This window comes from Dipodomys ordii, unplaced genomic scaffold (assembly GCF_000151885.1).
Source record: "Dipodomys ordii isolate 6190 unplaced genomic scaffold, Dord_2.0 Scaffold76, whole genome shotgun sequence".
NCBI lineage: Eukaryota > Metazoa > Chordata > Mammalia > Rodentia > Heteromyidae > Dipodomys > Dipodomys ordii.
Window position 1 is genome coordinate 5,217,974 of NW_012267292.1, and position 19,886 is coordinate 5,237,859.

Below are 19,886 nucleotides of genomic sequence, written 5' to 3' on the forward strand. Positions count from 1 at the left end.
AAAAAAAAAAGGAAGAAGAGCAAGAGGAGGCTAACGAGTAAAGAGAAGGAACTGGGAGAGGAGCTATTTCAGTTATAGGTCCCTTTGAAAGGGGGTTGTGTTTGTTTCCTCTGACATTCACAATCTTTATTTCCCTATCTCATCTTAAAGGCTGAATTCTAAAAGAATTTAAATATAGAATGCTAAAGCTGATTCAATAAAAAGATCCCTATTATCCAACTGTGCCTTAGTCAAGCAGATCAAAGCATTTCTTCTCACATATCCGGCTCCTCTCCCTTCCTGGAGCAGCATCCTCTACTGTAGGGGAAAGGCCACTGGAGAGAGCCATAGGGGGATACTCTGTGCCATGTGAATGGTCTTGGCACCCAGCAACCCAGCTGTTGTGTTTCCTTCTGTGACCCCAGTTCCAATTGAACAGCAAAGATGACAGGCTGGCAGCTGTCAATTATCCAAGCCAGATGGACTCCCCCTGGCATTCCACATCTGGAAAAGCCTTTTGTGGGGATTGGTGCAGGAGCATCTGTGTATTCTCACCTCTATTATTATCTTCAAAGCCACCTTGAGAATATTATCTTCCAAATGCAAAGATGAACAGAAAATGAAATGCATGGAGAAATATTTTTTTAATTCTCTTTAGCTATGGCTGGTAGCTGGTTTTTAAATGGTATGAAATGTGAAAATGAAAAAAAAAAACACTTAAATGGCAGATATACTATCAAATAATCTATACTTCCTCCTATCTAAAATGAATGACATTTTGTGTGTCAGCCACATATGCTAAAAATTAATGATTTTCTCCTCAACCTTTAGTTCCAGGGTTTCAACTGGAAAATTAAAAACAAAAACAAAAACAAGATGAACCAAAGGACTTTTCTCATAATATATATAGAAAAAATGCTAGATACAGAGAATAAAGTATCAGCACAAAATTCCATATCCAGCTTTAGGCCTAGAAAAGGTCTCTTCCAACAGAAATCAATACCCAAATCTGCCACCCTATTCACCTTGTCAAAGTAGAGACTGTTAAAAAAATCTGATTAGTTATCAGCAGAAACTGATTTGGCTGTCCTGTCTGGAGGAGAGTCATCCAAATAAAGTATGAGCCAACACTCACCTCCAGTGATCCTGGCAAGTGCACATGGAAAGTTGTTGAACCAACCTCATCCAGAACTGTTGGGAATGTTCTACTGCATGAAGAATACACAAATTCTATATAAACTTCATCCAGGCCATAATCATCAAATATCCAGAATAGGGACAAACTGACAACCCACATTATGGACACCAGAGATACTAAAAACTAAACAAAACAACAAAAATGTGACTAACCAGTGCCTTGTTCTGTGTTTTGGGGACATTCTCCTCAAGTTCCCCTTGTGGGAAAGTTGTTGCCTTTTGTGTCTCTTGAAATATCATTGGTACATGTCCCAGAGAGCTATACAGTATTATGTTGGGTGACATCATGTTTGTTACATAAAAACAAAGGAGAAGGCCCCAGTGTTTCTTGAAATGGATGAAAAAGGTCAGTGCTCCTAGAGCAGAGGGGTGGGTGGGCTTAAGATAAGAAGGAAAGTACCAAAAGGAAAGAAAAGATATTAAATCTTTATAAATATGAATATATAGTGATCTGGCCTTTCCATCTTTAACAGGGAGAAGGACTCAGTAGCAATTTATCTACTCCTGTCCAAAGGATAATTGTGGCAGGTTTTCAAGATGTCTTAAAGGGAGCAATGGAGACTCTCTGCTAGAAGATCTGGTTCCATGGCTGATGGGGATGACATTTCCCATGCCCATTCATATCATCTAAGAAATTTTCAAAGCTGTATTATAGGTCCTTCAGAACTTGCTGGGTTTCAGGGAGGCCTTGTCTCAAAGCCAGGGAGTGTAAGGAGGAGTCCATGCAGAAGAAATCAAAGCTTCAAAAGGTTTCATGAATGATAGTGTGTTTGGCCAGTCTGATTCCAGAAGAGCAAGTGAAATTGTGTCTTCTTATAGGACATTAGCTCACAAATCTGAGGAGTAATCGGAGAACAAAGATAGATAGAAGAACAAGAAATCCCTTGTGGAAGTGAGGAGGCCACAAAGTTACTCGGAGAGTAAAGAGGAGTTGAAGGAATCAGGGTAGCAGCATGGATTGTGCATGGGACATGGCGGAAACTAGAGTAGCTGGCAATGTGCCTCTAACTGCATCATCCCCTGTTTCTTAAAGTACATCACCATGGGCTCTTTTTCACCCTCTGATCTGACTCTGATTCAAGTTTGGATGTCAAGTCCTTTGGAATTCCATCATTTGGCTTAATGCAAATTAGTGCTGTTAGAAACAGCATTATACAGTACCTCGACAGTATGTTGGCATCTATCCCTCAGAAAAATTCCCAAGAGTGGAACAGCAGGTCACATGATAATTTCTATTTTTTTTTTTTGTTGAGGAACTGCTATACCGTTTTCCATAAAGGTAGCATTAGTTGACATTCCTATCTAGAGTATATGAGTTTCTTTCTGCTCATTCTTACTCACATGTAAAGATGTGACTTCTTTTTAGTTTTAAAATGTTTTGTTATCGTTTCACATTGTGGCAAGATACAAACACCATATATTTTACTGTCATAGATGATAATTGTTCAGTGTGCTGTTCAGTGGCATACAATCACAGTTACACAACAGTTGCCTGTGATCCATCTCAGAACCCTTTTCCAGCTCCAAAACTGAAACTCTAAAGCCATTCAAAACTAGCCTTTTTTCTTTTTTTTATTGTGAAACTACGGTACAGAGGGGTTACAATTACATGCGCAAGATAATGAGTATATTTCTTATCAAGCCAAATTGTAGCCTCCTCCTTTGTTTCCCCTTCCCATCCCTTCCCATCCTCCCCCTGCCCCCCACCAATTCTCCCCACAACCCTCACACACACCAAAGTTGTAAAGTTCATTTTCAACATAACGACTTGTATATCTTATTGTTGCAATGGGTCCACCTGTATCCTTGTTTAAACGATTTGTTTTTTCCCTTCCCCTCCACAAATTATAACAACATCAAATACAGTGAAAGCAGGGGTTATACTGTGGGGGAGGGACATACAAAGCAACAAAGAAATAATCTTATAAATGTGTTAGAAACAATCGCATAAAAGAAAAAAAACATTTGTATACATATCTTAGGGTTCATTTCCCTAACATCACCTTATCTGACCTTTTCTGCTTGACTCAGACATATACTAGATATTGCAACTAAGGGAAACCATAGCACCTATGTTTCTTTGGACCTGGCTTACTTCACTTAATATAATTTTTTCCAAGCCTTTCCATTTCCTAACAAATGGGGCAATGTCATTCTTTCTGATGGAGGCATAGAATTCCATTGTGTATATATACCACATTTTCTTGATCCATTCATCTACTGAGGGGCATCTGGGTTGGTTCCATATCTTACCTATAGTAAATAGTGCTGCAGTAAACCTAGTCGTGCTGGTAGCTTTAGTGTGGTCTTGTTTGTAAACATTTGGGTAAATGCCCCAAAGTGGGATTGCTGGGTCATAGGGGAGTTCTATGTGGAGTCTTTTGAGGAATCTCCATACTGCTTTCCAAAGTGGTTGAACAAGTTTACACTCTCACCAACAATGAAAGTAAAGTTCCCTTCTGTCCACATCCCCTCCAGCATCTGTTGTTATTAGAGTTCTTGATTTTAGCCATTCTAACTGGGGTGAGGTGGTATCTCAATGTTGTTTTGATTTGCATTTCTTTTATGGCTAGGCAGGTTGAGCATTTCTTCATGTGTCTATTAGCCATCCTTCTTTCCTCTTCAGAGAAGATTCTCTTTAAGTCATTAGCCCACTTATTTATTGGGCAATTGTTTCTTTGAAGGTTTATTTTTGGGGGATTTAATTTTTTGAGTTCCAGGTATATTTTAGATATGAGACCCTTGTCCATTGTATGGCTTAAAACTAGCCTTTTTTCTTAGTAAGGAAGTTTTATTTATTTTGATTTTGTTGTTTTTTTGCCAGTCATGGGACCAGAACTCTGGGCCTGGGTGCTGTCCCTCAGCTCTTCAGCTCAAGGCTAGCACTCTACCATTTGAGCCATAGCTCCACTTCTGGCTTTTTTCTTTTTGCTTATGTGGTGCTGAGGAATTGAACCCAGGGCCTCAGGCATGCAAGGAAAGCATTCTACCACTAAGCCACCTTCTCAGCCCAGGAGGTTTTATTTATAGGCAAAAAAATTTTTTTAAATTAGGCAAGAAAGAAGTTTAGGAAGTTGAATAAAGTCAACACAAAGACAACAATTACATTTAATTTTCTTTCCATTAACTTAAAAAGAACAGAATTGGTCATCTAATTTGATAGTCTAATCCTAATATCATTTAACCTTCTTTAAGGTAATATAACTTGTGCCAACCCAGGAAATAGAAAATAGTGTTACCCACAGGGTTATTTTATAATGAGAAGAGTTTAATACTTTCTTTGAAATGTATTGAATGTCCTTTGTATTCGGCATATCAGTGTTCTATATAACACTAATTCCAAATATCTCTTGTACCCTCTGGATTTTATCAAACCTATACAATGACACCAAGAAAATGTGACTCCTGCAGTTGATCATTAGCGTCTCCTACATAGTTTTTAACAAGTAGCATGTCTGGATCCCACGCTCAGAACTGTGAGTCAGTTGGTTTAGGGCCAATTTTTGGTCATCAACTTTCTCTAAAAAGCTCTTTCACCCAGGGAGTGATCCTGTAGTTTCAGTGAGGTATTTGGGCTGCACATGAACTTTGGCACCATGGAAAGACTATGAAGAAAGTGGACATCTTTTTTCTTTTTTTGTGGGGGGGAGTGTCCGGTCGTGGGGCCTGAACTCTGGGCCTGGGCGCTGTCCCTCAGCTCTTCAGCTCAAGGCTAGCACTCTACCATTTGAGCCATAGCTCCACTTCCGGCTTTTTTCTTTTTGCTTATGTGGTGCTGAGGAATTGAACCCAGGGCCTCAGGCATGCAAGGCAAGTGCTCTACCACTGAACCACCTTCCCATCCCTGAATGTGGGACATCTTAACCGTTGGTTTCTCTTGATTCAGAAACAACTTGGAGAATCTGAGGAAGCTGTAGAGCATCTCCTGGGAATTCTTATTTCCCCACACAAGTTCACAAAATTTGCATAGCCTATTACAGAGTCCAAGTCCACCAGAAGTTCACTGTCACACACTGGATGCAGAGAAAGTAGGTACAATAGATAAGAAGGAGACCTTGGGGAGCAGCAAACATGCATAACAGGGAGAATCTATAGGAGAAGCCTAGGGAGGAAGAGTTAGACTTAAATGGAAATATCCATGAGGATAATCACAAAGAGGCCACGGTGGCAGAGAGGTTTCGTGGGGTTTGGGGAGGACAAAGTAATGAATGTGTCAGAATGGGCTGTGGATCTGGGATTTTAGAGACTGTAAGGACAAGCATAAACAGCTGCTCAGGCCTCCCTCTCTGCACTTTGTTCCCTTTTCTTTATATACCTGTCTGCCTCTGTTCTTATTTTTACCCAGGGCATACTTCTTCAGACATCCAGACGCCAAAAGAGAGCCCCATCCTTCTCCATGATCCCACACCTTCATCCCACTGTACATTTCTCTGTGCTTCTACACCTGTTCTCCTCATTACCTGCCCAGATGTCCTTGCTCTGCAACTCCTCTGTGTCCACACACAACCTGCGTAACTGTCAAGATGAGCACTTAAACTCTATAGCTCTTCTGCTGTAGGTTTCTCCTGGTTTTCTATCCTCATTTATTGTTGCACCAGACCTGCCAAAGTTCTCTGGGGAGCAGATTGTATGTTCCCAAAATGGTTATAATATTTCCCATTCCACATGATTTTCTATACATGATGCCGACACGTCTCCAAGAAGAAGTGGGTCTGTATCCTTTCTCCTTGAATCTGAACAGATCTCTGTTATCAAAAGAAGGTGACAAGAAGGAAGGATGGTCAGTCATCAGAAAAAGACCAGATTGCAAGAAGGTAACATACTTTGTTCACCTGAATGTGTTTGCTTAAAGCCTGCAAGGGCGCCATGCTAAGAGGAAGCCTAGAGTTAGTGTGCAGACACAATTACAGGATTCTAGCTGACCTCCTAGTCTTCATAGGCAAGTCCCCAGACATCACAGAATCAAACAAACTTATCTTCTCTGAGCCCTTCTGGAATGTTTGACGGATAGCACCTAATAAAGTGTCTTTTATGCCATTTAATTTTAGAATTGTTTTGCAGCAAGAATAGCTGCCACACTTCCCTACTGGGTTATTTGTCCCTGAAGGCAATGTCTTTATCTGATTTTTAACAACAGTGTTTATACATAAGCATAAAGAGACCAAATTTAAAGCGGCTGTCCATTTTCTCATAAAAAAGAGATAAAGGAAAAGCTTTTGGTTGGTTTTACTATACAAACTCTTAAGGCCTGAGAGGAAATAGTTAAATGGTACTTACATATAACTGACACTACATATTCACAATCACATATCACATAGGGTACTTTTGAATACTGATCTTTTGTGCCCATGTATTATGAAGCACTTTAATTAAATTCTTCATATAAATGATCAATATTTTCTGGTCTCTTTGAATTAACTAACAGTTTTCAGAGCACATCATCTTCACATCCTCGCTGATATAAATTACTTTGGAGTTGGTGTGTGATGCCATCATTGAGAATTTTATCTGAGCTTTTATAGAACTAACAAATGTGCAGTTACAGAACTAACACAAGAGCAGTTTTGATTTGATTGTCTGTAGATGGATATTTATGAGCACCACAAAGTCAGCCATCTCCAATTTCATATGATCTGATCTGAAAAGCCTTGTGTATAGTGATGTGTAGCCTGCACTTCCAGGAAGGCAGAGTCTGTAAACAATCACCAAAGCAGTATGAATCTGCCTCTTTTCTAAGTCCTTACATTATGTGGCCTCTGACCAGTCTATGCTATTTATTCAGGGTAGTTGTAGCAATGTGTTCTGGCCAAACATTTTTGTAATTCAAAGTAAGTGACCAGGTTAAGACCAAAGACTATAAAGATGCTAATGTAAGACAAAGCCCTTGGCTCTGATGATTCATTTTCTGAGAGAAAATTACTAAAGCAAGTTGGATATCTATAATGGAAAATGTGAGTAATGGGGCCCTTAAGAAGAAAGAGAGCCTCATGTGGTAAGTAGGACGTTATAAGAGGGGAAACGTGGAAACAACTTTATAGCACAAAGCCATAGAACTTTGAAAAAAGTGGTGATCCAAAACTTCCTTCAATGAGTTTGAGAACAACATGAGTGATGCTATAATACTAGCAAAGTTAGAAGTAATAGAGTTTGGCCAAGTTAGGGACACTATGGCTACAGTAAAATACCAGATCTCATGTTTGTCATTAAGTAAGCTATGTGTATGCTTAAGCAACTAATTAAACTTCTCTGGGCTTAAGTTTCCTTCTCTAGTATGCAAAATGTTGTTTGGAGAATAATATAAAGCAAAGAAAAAGTAGCCAGCTTAATGGAGAGTGCTCCTGAAGATTCTTGACTAAAGACATCTACTGATTGATGACTAGTTGGATGGATATGGGATTGGAAAGGAAATTATCATTGCCTTCAGAATTTCCTCTAGAATTGGCCCCATTAAAAATTCAACCAGATGCTAATGGCTCATGTCTGTAATCCTTGCTACTTGGGAGGCTGATATCAAACAATCATGGTTTGAAGCCAGCCCAGGCAGAAAAGTCCATGAGACTCATCCCCAATTCACCAAAATGCCAGAAATAGAGCCCTGATTCAAGTAATATCACACTACCCTTTAGTGAAAAATCTAATGGACAGTTCCCAGGTCCTGAGTTCAAGCCCCAGTATCACCATACACAGAAGAAAGCTTTAAAAATTTAATTCATTATATGAGTTAAAAATGATATTTAAATTTCTCCCTTATATCAGATTTTAAGTTGCTGAAACAATTGGAAGGAGAGATCTATTTTGGTTACAGTTTCAGAGGGTTTAGTCCAGGGTCGCTGGGCTCTACTTCTGTGGGTCTTTGGCGAGGTAGAACATCATAGTGGAGAGGGAACAATAGAATATGGCTGTTTACCTCATGATGGCTAGGAGGAAGAGAGACAGAAAAAGACAGGAAGGGGCCAGAGCAAGATATATCTGCCAATAAAATTATGGACATGGTCTCATTGACCTACTACTTCCAACTAGGCCCTATCTCCTTAAAGGCCTTCAGTGTGAACTCTTGAGTAGATGAACCCACCAGTGAAATCAATTCCCTTATAAGCCAGTCATCTCTTAGTACCACCAGCTGGTGACCAAGTCTTTGGGAGATAACTCCATATACAAACAATAAAAGTCACAGGGTTTGAGGAAAGTTGAATGCAATTACAAAGTGGCTTATTAATGTGGTGATTTTTTTTTCTAAATGATATTCCCTGTTGTCAAAGTGAAACAAAACTGTTCTTCTCTGCTATTGGAAGAAACCACTGCATACATGAACAAATAACAATTGTGGTGTCCAGAATTAACAGGATTCATTAACAGAATTAACAGAAAATAAACTCTAAACTCTTTTTCTTTTTGTGTTGGCATTAGGATTTGAACTCAAGGATTCATGCTCTTGCTCAAAGCTGGTGCTTTACCAGTTGAATCACACATCTACTTCCAGATTTTAGCTGGTTAGTTGGAGATAAGATTCTCTCAATTTTATCTGCTTGGGCAGGCTTTTGAATTGTAGCCCTTAGATCTCAGCCTCTTGAGTAGCTTAGGATTACAGGTGTGTTCCTCCAGCATCTGACTTCTCCAAACTTTTGAAGGACACACAAAGTAGGAGGAAAACCCAGATATAGGATGATGGAAAATTGGTAGCAAAATGCTAGCAAACTGGAAAGCCCAACTGCATGCAAGGTAGGAAATTAACCCCTCTGGGGCTTACCATTTCCTTATAGGTTACCAGAAGGCATTAGGTTGGGTACAAAAGCATCCTGTCAGTTTTAATACCACAGGTTCTTTGCGTTCATCACGACAATCTAGTTGCTGAGATTGGAGAAAAGTGGAAGAGGATAAAGATGAGGTGATGGTAAAGTACAGGCATAGCCAGTATAGCTGAGTACAGGGACAGGGGGCGGAGGCGTTGCCTTTTGACCTTTTCTGCTTGTCCTACACATGTACTAGATATTGCAAGTAAGGGAAACTGTGGGACCTATGTTTCTTTGGGCCTGGCTTACTTCACTTTTCTGAGTGGCTTGGACCCCCTGGATGGTATCATGTGCGTGGTTCTGGGTTCATTTTACAAATGAAAACAGGAATTTACAGCTAAAACTCCTTACTAATAAAATGACTTTGGATGATAAAAAAAATCCTATCAGTAGACTTGCATGGGGCAGAGGTCTGCTTTGGGAGTGGCTCCTTGGATGTCCCATGTTCTCTGGTCCCTGAGAACATGGACAACCCTCAAAAGATCTAATGAACACTGGTGCCAGACATAGCCCAATCAGCTATAGTTTACACTGAACAGAATCTATATTAAAAATAATTCCTTGGACAAATGATCCAGGAATACCAGCTTCCAGAGGAAGATTCTGAGGAATGGAAAAAAATCCTACCTTCAGCTTTCCAGTATTGTTTTGTAGTAAGATCAGAAACAAGGAGATCATCTATAGACATGTTCCATTTACATACATTAAGACCATAATGCAAGTGTAGTACATATTCACAATAGAATGAAAAAGAACATGATTATGTCGCTTACAAAAATAGATGGGATTAGAGATCATGTTGAGCAAAACAAGCCAGACTCAGGCTCAGGAAGACAAATGTCACACATGTTTGTTCATGTGCAGAATCCTGACCTGAAAATAGTAACAGCAATAATAACATGACATGATTGTAAAAGAAGGGTGACTGAGGGGAAAAATGAGAAGATCAAAGTCTGTGTGTGTGTGTGTGTGTGTGTGTGTGAAAATAGCAGCATAATGAAACTCATTGTTAAGTAGTGGAGGAAAAGGGGTATGGGAGAATAATTAGAGGTGAGAGTTTGAGCAAAGTACAATTATATATATATATATATATATATATATATATATAACATGCATAGAAATATCACAGTAAAGCCACTTTGTACAATTAATACAAACTAAAACAACATAAAGGGAAAGTTAAAATACTGTAATCCAGCTCAAGTTGAAAGAATGAAAACTAGATTTGTTTTCCTCCTTTTCAATTTTCATGTGCAACTCTTTTCTTCTTGGGGACGAACATTTTTCAATCAAAAAGAATCATCAAAACCATATGAGAATGAGTCACTGAAACCTAGCACTTGACACATCCTTGATATTACCTCACTGTGTCTGTACTGACTGAACACAAAGGTTACAGCTCCCTGTAACATCACACCAAAATGTCAACATGAAGAAAAGAGGAGGAAGAAAGGAACAGAGCCTGTGACCAGCCAAACTGCTCTGAGAAATGTCAGCTGGAGCTGTCAGGAACTTCCATGCTGAAGGAGGGATGAATTGGATTAGGTTGCATTTGGAAGGCAGTTCCAGTAAAAGGCTTAGTAACTTCTTATTGCCTTTAATGGCATTAAACAGAATCAGTTCCTAGGAAACTTTTTTTTTTTTTGCATTCCATGAGTTGCATTTAGAGTCTATCTCTACACAAGGTATACCAGACTGAAGGGCTCTGAATCCAGCCTGTAAAGAAAGAAATAATATCTGTAAATCAGTCAAATTCTCCACAATTGCCTTTAAGAAAGAATATATAAAAGGTAAAGGGGTGGAGATAAATCACGCTGTTTGTTCTCTCATATAAAAGATCCTTTCTAAGGTTGAATTATGCAGCTTGCCATCTTGGCTGTCTGCAAGATCCATTGCAACTAATTGCTCACTTTTTCTCATGTCTATTTCACCCAGTCTATAGAACACCAACTTAAGTTGAAAAGAAAGACCAAAGGACAGAAGAGAAAGGCAAATAACATCCTCATTCAAGGTATTTTTTTCCAATTTATGAAAAACCCTCAGATTACTCCTTCAACCTCACGTCTGGGAGGCTAGAACAGAGTATCATGGAGGTTCTCGCTCCTTGCTTCATAACCATTCCTTCTCATTTCCAGTTTAGGATGTGATGAAAGGTCATGAAGAGCTGACCATGGGAGGCATAGCGCACAACTGCCACATGAGCATCTCCTATCCTACCTTTCCCTGCTGGCTGGGCTGTGAGGTGTGCTTGCTCATCCAGGCTAGAGCCACTCCAAAGCTGAGCACCTGGGACAGTGACCAGGAAACTGAAAATGCAGAATCTGGTCTTTTATCTATGTATGGCTAGAGACCACCACTTCCAAACCTCTTTATCCTCTGCTCCCTGGCTTTCTGCATCACAGCCCACACTCTATCCCTGGGTGCATGTTTCAGAGGGTTGTTGGCCTAGCCTGCACTCTGTTCCTCTAATCATAGAGTTCTCCCTTTGGCCTCATACCTCTGGGCCCTGTAAGGTGCCTGAGCAGGACACCTGAATAGTTGTTTAGAATGACTTCTCTGTTGCATACTACATTCACTGGCTAAGCACCCTGACCAGTCTCCTTTAGGTAAATCTTCCTGGAAGTCTAAAACTACATTTCCTAAGCTTCCTTGCAGGCTGAACGTGATCTCAGCTCGTACAAGCAAACACATGAACATGAGCCTTGAAAGGAGAGTCAAGCAATGATTGTACAGAAGGACTGGTTCTTCTTATACATCTGGTGTGTGTAGTGTGTGTGTGTGTGTGTGAGAGAGAGAGAGAGAGAGAGAGACAGAGACAGAGAGAGAGAGAGATTTGATTTGTTTGGGACATCTATGGATAGAAGTTCTCATGTTTGATTCCTTTTTTTTTTGGAGGGGGGGAGGTCAGTCATGGGGCTTGAACTCTAGGTCTGGGCCCTGCCCTTGAGCTCTTCAGCTCAAGGCTAGCACTCTACCACTTTGAACCACAGCGCCACTTCTGATTTTCTGGTGGTTAATTAGAGATAAGAGTCTCAGGACTTTCCTGCACAAGCTGGCTTTGTCTTTTCTTTTTCTTTTTTTTGGTACTGGGGATCGAACCCAGGATGTTGCACTTGCTAGGCAATTGCTTTGCCACTGAGCTACATCCCAGCCCCACAGGCTGGCTTTCAACTGTTATCCTCAGATCTCAACCTCCTGAGTAGCTAGGATTACAGGTGTGAGCCACCAGTGCCCGGCAATGATTCCTGATTTTTTTTTAATGATGAGAGTAAAGGAGTTATTTTACAGTTTGGCTTTCTAAAGGCTTTAATAAATTGTAATTAAATATTTCTATTTAAACTTATTTGTGCCTTCAGATAAATGCAACTAACAACATTGATCAAAACAACTTCTTGTCCTTTTGCCTTCATTTTTATCCCTCAATGTAGAGTGTCCCTGCCACCTATTTACAGAAGATGCTTCAGATACATGCACTAAGTCTCACTTGAGAAAATGCCAAATCTGAGTTACTTTGAGCATACCTTACATTTGCACAAACACTACCTGTCTCACTTATTCCTTTACATTTCAAGGATCTCAATGCCAAGTATACACTAGCCCTTTCACAGATCTTTGTTACGTAACAGACTCACTTCCTGTCTTCATTGAGTTTAGTGTCAGTGAGAAAAGAAATAGTGAAAATCATTTAGCATCTGCTAGTATCAAGCACTAAATAGTCATCTACATCTGTGGATTCCACACTTGTGGATGCAACCAATCACAGATAAGAATATTATTGTGAAAAAATTCTATCAGTGCTTTTTACCTTTTACCTTGGAATTATATCATAACTAATTATAATACTAGTTACATACTTGTGCTAGGTATTATGCCATCTGAAGATGACTTAAAGTATATTTTGATGCCACAGAACATAACTTTAAAAAAACCATATCAACAAATCTAATCAGCATCTAGCAAACATTGGTACTACAACATTTTATGCAGTTATATATAACCTTGTGTGTCATGTTTTATTATGCCCACATTAATGATAAAAGGATATACCTATATATAAAAGTACATCTCTTACAGGTAGTTGTATTAATTTTCTAGGCTGCCATGATCAATGGCCTTAGAATAATGGAACTTCATTTTTTCTATGTCTAGAAGCAAGATGTCTGCAATCAAGATGCAAGATAAAGTTTTTGGAAGATGGCAGATTGCTGACATGAGCAACTTTCCAGTGTCTTTATGAACCAGAAACAAAACCTCAAGTATGTTGCTTCAAGGAAAAGTTGACAAATTAGTAATCCAGGGGAAAGTATCAATAAAATACTAGAAAGCTGCTAGCTAGAGAAACATTTAAAACATCGAACTTTAAATCTCTAAAGAAACAAAATGAAAACCTTTTCAGGCAGATCAAGGACCACTTCATGGAAGTGGAATTGGATCTTCTCCATCTCTCTATCAGCCCATTATTGCTGTTCTTGTTCTTGTTCTATTTTGCTTTGTTTCTGGCAAGAGGCATCCATTAGCTCATCCTCACTACCCCTTCCCTGCCCCCCTGTATTTCAAAGCCAGCCCAGGTAGGAAAGTCTATGACACTTATTTCCAATTAATCAAAGAAAAAGCAAGAAGTGTGGCCCAAGTGACAGAACAGTAACCTTGAGCAAAAGAAGCTCAGGGACAGTATCCAGGCCCAGAGTTCAAGCTCTAAGACTAGCTAAAAAAGAAAAGAAGAAAAGAAAAGAAAAAGCCAATAATCACAGAACAGAGGATCTGTATAGTAAAGGGAAATACATTTCAAATTTTTGAGTTCAAATAATAAGAATGATCAATGAGATGAAGGAATACACAACATGTATATGGTACTTTTATTTGTATGTTTTGTTTGCTCTGGTAGTCACCTCATTTTTCTAGCCAATATTTCTTCATGAGTGAACATGAATTTTGAGAAAGTTCTTTCATATAAATAAATGTTCGTATTTCTTTCTTTAAAAAATATAAAAAAAGACATAAGTACCTCAATAAAAATCAAACACAAACAAACAACTAAATGAGATCTAAGATGATACAAATAAAGAGCCAAATAACACAAGGAAGACAATGAAAGTCATGAAGGAGAAATTCAATAAAGATAGAAAAATCTTTAAAAAAATCAAATTAAAATTCTAAGAACATAAGGCACTTTACATCAAATAAAACAATTCAATTGAAGCGTGTTCCAGAAAACTGGATCAATTGGAAGACAGAATGTCAGGACTTGACAATAATATAAATATAGTAAAGAAAAAAATTAGATTAAGATAAAGAAAAATGAATAAAGAAGCACAAATGGAAAATGCAAGAACTAGAACTCTGTAATTGCCTTAAAAGACCAAGGTACAAATCCTAGGTATATATAAAAGAGAAGTGATACAAGCTAAAGGCAAAGGGAGATATGAAACACAATAATAGCAGAAAGTTTCCCAAATATTGGAAAGACGTCCATTCAGGCACAGCGATCCTTTAGGACTACAAACAGACAGGACAAGAATAGAATTTCTCCAGATCATATGACAATTAAAGTATTAATTAGGAAGATGGGAGGATAGTGAAAGCAATAAGGGAGATGTGTCACCTATATATATGCATATCCATCAGAACAGCATCAGATTTCTTAACAGAAACCTTCAAAGCAATGCAGGCACAGAATGATGTATTTCAAGCTCTGAAAGGAAAAACTGCAAACCTAGATTACTTTACCAGACAAATCATGAGCCACAATTAAAGAAGAAATAAAAACCTCTTGTGATAAACAAAAAACAACTAATAGGGTAATTTATAACAACTGGACCAGCATTGGGGTAGATACTCAAAGATTGCTACACATAGAAAAGTAAATAAACTCAATTATGAAAATACAGAAAAAAATTAAAATTCACTGGACAATTAGATAAGCAAATGAAGAGAAGAAATAAATCAAACACCACAAAAACAACCAAATGGCTGGAATTACTATATATATTCAATAATAATTATAAAGCTAATGTTCTTAATTCTCTGATCAAGTTAGATTGACAGTATTATAAAATAAGATTGAATCAGTTGTTAAAAGAAATGCACCTCACTGTCAAACAGAAATCCGACAAACATGAAAAGATGCAAAACAATATTCCAAGCAAAGGCAGCCCAAAAGCAAACAGGAATATCTGACAAAGCAGACTTCAAATCAAAGTTAACCAGAAGATACAAAGAAAGTTGCTTCATATTGGTAAAGTGGATAACTCATCAGGAGGATTTAACTGTTGCAAACATAAATGAACTAAATGCCAGTATACCCACTTTCTAAAAGGAAACACAACTACACATAAAAGCTCAGATACCCAAAAAGCTCTAATACCAAACTCTTAACAATAGATAGGTCAAATAGAACAAAAATTAACAAGGAAACAGAGTTAACTGACACTATAGCGCAATAAAAGACATTGACAGAACATTCCACTCAACATCACAGAATACATGTTCTCAGAAGATCATAGAACTTTCTCCTGAATAGATCATAATTTAGGAAACAAAGCAATCTTAACATATACAAGAAAATTGAGCTAACTTCCTGTATATGAGACATCAATGTTATGAAACTAGAAAATAATAACAAGAGAAACTACTAACACTTCACTTTTGTACAATCAGTGAGTAGTTTATGGGATAAGGGAGGAAATAAAATTTCTAAAAGCATACAAGAATGAAAACACAATTTGGGGCTGGGAAGGTGGCTCAGTGGTAGAGGGTTTGCCTTGCATGCATGAGGCCTTGGGTTTGATTCCTCAACACCACATAAGCAAAAGGAAATAAGCTGGAAGTGGTGCTGTAGCTCAAGGGGTAGAGTGCTAGCCTTGAGCTGAAGAGCTGAGGGACAGCACCCAGGCCAGAGTTCAGGCCCCCCGACCGGACCAAAAAAAAAAAAGAAAACACAATTTATCACAAACTTTGGAACACATTAAAAAAGGTTATGTTAATAGGAAAATTTTTTAGAGACAGATGTGCCTACATTAATAAATCACAGAAATTAAAAATAAATAATAAGCTAACCTAAAAGCAGTAGATGCAAAGAAATAATGTTGAAGCAAGAATTAATAAAATGGGGGGCTTAAAGAACACTACAAAAAATCAGTGAAACAAAAACTTTGGTCTTTAGAAAGACAAACAAGCTGAAACACTTAAACTAACCCCCCCCAAAAAAAAAGGGCGAGGGAAAAGGACTTTTAAAAATCCCATTTACAATAGTGCCAAAATATTAAATAACTATCAATAAACCTTACAAAAGGAGAAAGACCACTATACTATAAAACACGGAAGAAAATAAAATTGAAAAATACATTAGAAGGAATGACTTTCTGTGTTTATGAATTGACAAAATTAATATTATAAAAATGGCCATACTACTAAATATAATATATATATTTGATATTATCTCCATCAAAATCATAATGTCATTCTTCATTGAAATAGAAAAATGAATCTTAAAATGCACGAGGCACAAAAGACTTGAAATCTAGAGTCTATAGAGCAATGCTGAAGGGATCACAGATAATCTGACCAGATTATACTACAGAATCATAGTAACAAATACAGTATGGTCCTCACACAAAAACAGACATATACATTAATGTAAGAGAACAGATGATCCAGAAATAAGGGCACACAGCTGCACCCACAGGATTTTTGACAAAGGCTCCAAAGCCCAACATCGGAGAAAATAGTCTGTTCTAGGACACTGAAACTCAATCTCTATTTCTTCCCCTGTGCAAAACTCAATTCCAACTGAGTCAATTCTCTTAATGTAAGACTAGAAACTTCAAATCTGCTAGAGGAAAAAAAAAGGAGAATCCCTTGAAGATATATATTTTTGTGTAATACTTTTCTGAATAGAAATCCAAGTTGCTCAGAAAATAAGAACAGGAATTGAAAAATTGGTTTACATCAAATTATAAAGCTTCTTCACAGCAAAAGAAACAATTACCATAATCAAATAAAAACGTTTTCCAGTTACTCATCAGATGAAAGATAATTATTCAGAATTCATTCAGCTTGCCAGCTACCAATGTCTATACTCCTATTGTTGAAAAGGCTGAGATTAGATGATAAAAGTTCAAATCCAGCCCAGGAAGAGAAGTCTGAGAGACTTCACTACCTCCAAATAATCAGTGAAATGCTATACTGGAGGCATTGCTCAAGTGATAGAATCGTAAATACAAACAGACAAGCTGGGCAAGAATGTGAAATGCTTGAGTTTAAGCCTTACTACAAACACAAAAATAAAAGACTATCGAGAGCTCCAAAAAATTAAACATATCAAGAATAAATGTTCTAATTAAAATTGGCAAATGAATTAAATAGTTTTGAAGAGAAGTATAAATATCAAAGAAATACATGAAAAAGTGATGGAAATCCTTAGCCATAAAGGGCATGCAAATCCAAACATCACCAAAATCCTTTCTCATTCACTATCATCAAGACAACAAATAGCAGTGCATGAGGGTCCCTTTTCCCCCATCTCTTCACTGGTGTTTGTTGTTATATTTTACATGTATATAGAAACATCACAACATGCACACAACTTTCTACAATTAATATATGCTAAGAAAAATGTGCACCAAGTGTCAGATGACCCAGTTCCTCTAATCTAGTTTCTCTAGGGAAGCATTCTTCCATGCCTCTCCTAACTTCTTTCTGTTGGCTATCAACACCTCTTGGCACTACTTGGCCAGTGGCATCATCATTACAATCTCTGGCTCCATCTTCCCATGGCCTTCTATCCTCTGTCTGGCTAGGTCTTTCCTCTTCTTGTAAAGACATCAGTCATATTGGATTCAGGGACCACCCTAATCCAGCATGATCTCATCTTAACTAATTACATCTGCTAAGGCATCATTTCTCATTTTTTCCCCTTAGGATTAACTCCTGACATTTTTCTCTCATAATAAGATCACTTTCTGAGGTCCTGGGTGGGCATTAATTTGAAGAAGGTTCATCCTTCTATTTACCCCAGTGGCAAAGTCTTCACACCATCCATAGTCTCTCTGAAGTAGTCTCTCTGAAACTGTTTGGGGTCGAAGATACTGTGTTTAATCCATTGCTGCATTTACAGCATGTACAACCCTTGAGATGAACGAATATTAAAGACTCTTAAAGCACTAATAAATCTTTAATTGTTTGATCAGGCAATTGACCTTGTCATCTTAATTTTAGTTGCTTGAAATTTTAACATTAACTTGAATTGTATATAATTAGGCTTTGTTTCTATGATGAATAACTTATTAGTTTCATATTTGGCTTCTCTTCCATAGTTGAAAATAAACATTCATAGTTTACATGTACCAACACATTTGTCTTCATCTTAATCTTAGAACACTGTGCTAGGGAGAGAATGAAATCGCTGTTTACCCAAACATTACTAATGTGTCTGGATTGTTTCAAATCATTCTCTCTGAAGTCCTGAAATATTCATACCTACAGCAAGTTACCTGGAAACACTACCTAGCATTTACTTATTTAGTACTTACCTTGTTAGTTGCAATATATAATTCTCCTCCGTACAGCAATCTTTAAAAAGTGATGTTATTAGGGGAAGTCACCTTATTTTAAGTCATGGTCCTATGCAAAGTATTTTACACAGTGAAGACATAACAAATGCCCGTGAATTTTAGCATTTTATTCAAGGTTGGCATCCTTGCCAATAATTTACAATTGCTTAATTTATTATGAATTATTTAATTGACAACTATAAATAGTAAAAAATAATCAGATAATCCACTTATGCTACTAGACATAAACCAACACAAAACATAGTCAAGATTCAACAGGAAATTTGAGCTCCTAGTGTAAAATAATCAATTATTTATAAAGTACTTTCACATTCTCATTAATTCTTGCAAGTCTTCCTTACATTTTTACATCCGAGTGATATCTCTGATTCCCTGAGTCAGGTGTTCTTTACATTGGTAAAGTGTAAGTAAGTTAATCTCCTGTGTATAACATTTCAAGATGAAAAGGAATTTTAATTCTCTTAAAGAATTATCATACTAGAACCTCTTGGTCATTTAAGGATTAGAAAGAAGATACCTTCTGATCCAGTAAATCTCCTATCTAATTTTGATGATGGATGTATAATTCCATTTTTGTAATACAGATGAAAGGATATTAAAAATGAGACTGTATCAATACAGGTGCTGCTGTGTAACAGCTATAAATGACTTAGTCTTGATTAGTTTCTTTCATCTCCAAGACTACCATAATACTGTAACTGTTAACAGAAACCTGAGCTAACTGATGTGTCTGCTGATAAATAAATACAAATATGACAGACAAAATAGTTGCAGATGAATCATATGCTGAACAAGGTTAGTTTGAATAAGGTTAAGTTGGTAAGGTATTGGCATTACAGAAATATTCATAAAGTCTTACATTCTCTTCAGACAGGAAAGTGGAAGAAAAGATCATTGTTATATATGATTTTACAACTACAAGAGCTCCTTATTTACAGTCACATCTGTAAGTTTATGAAAATGTAATTAGTCATTGATATCCATATCACTACCATTTCTGAGAAACCTTCCCATTTTTTTCTCGGAGATATAAAATATTGCAAACATAAATGTAATATCTGTATATTTTTTCTTTGACTAGATTATTTAATGCCTTTCACATTGGAGTGGCTGGTAAGTATATGTTGGTTTCTTGGAAGCTGTAAAATAGATATGAATGAGAAAAGCAAACTGCCTACACTCAAGGAAGTTAAAATCAAGTGGAGAAAAAAGTGAAAGATATTGAAGAAGAAATTTTTGTTACAATAGTATTTCTTTGATGCGATGTTGGGTTGAAGTCAGAGTATTAAACATGCTAGGCAAGCACTAGATGCGATACTCCAACCACCCCAAAACCATTTTTGACTGC

The 19,886-nt window shown here is 37.5% G+C and overlaps 1 protein-coding gene across 1 annotated transcript in view; it reads right to left on the reverse strand.

Moving 5' to 3' along the window:
- The window catches only part of Chn2 (chimerin 2), a 330,737-nt gene that overhangs the window by 259,344 nt on the left and 51,507 nt on the right, over positions 1-19,886 (reverse strand). The window lies entirely within an intron of this gene.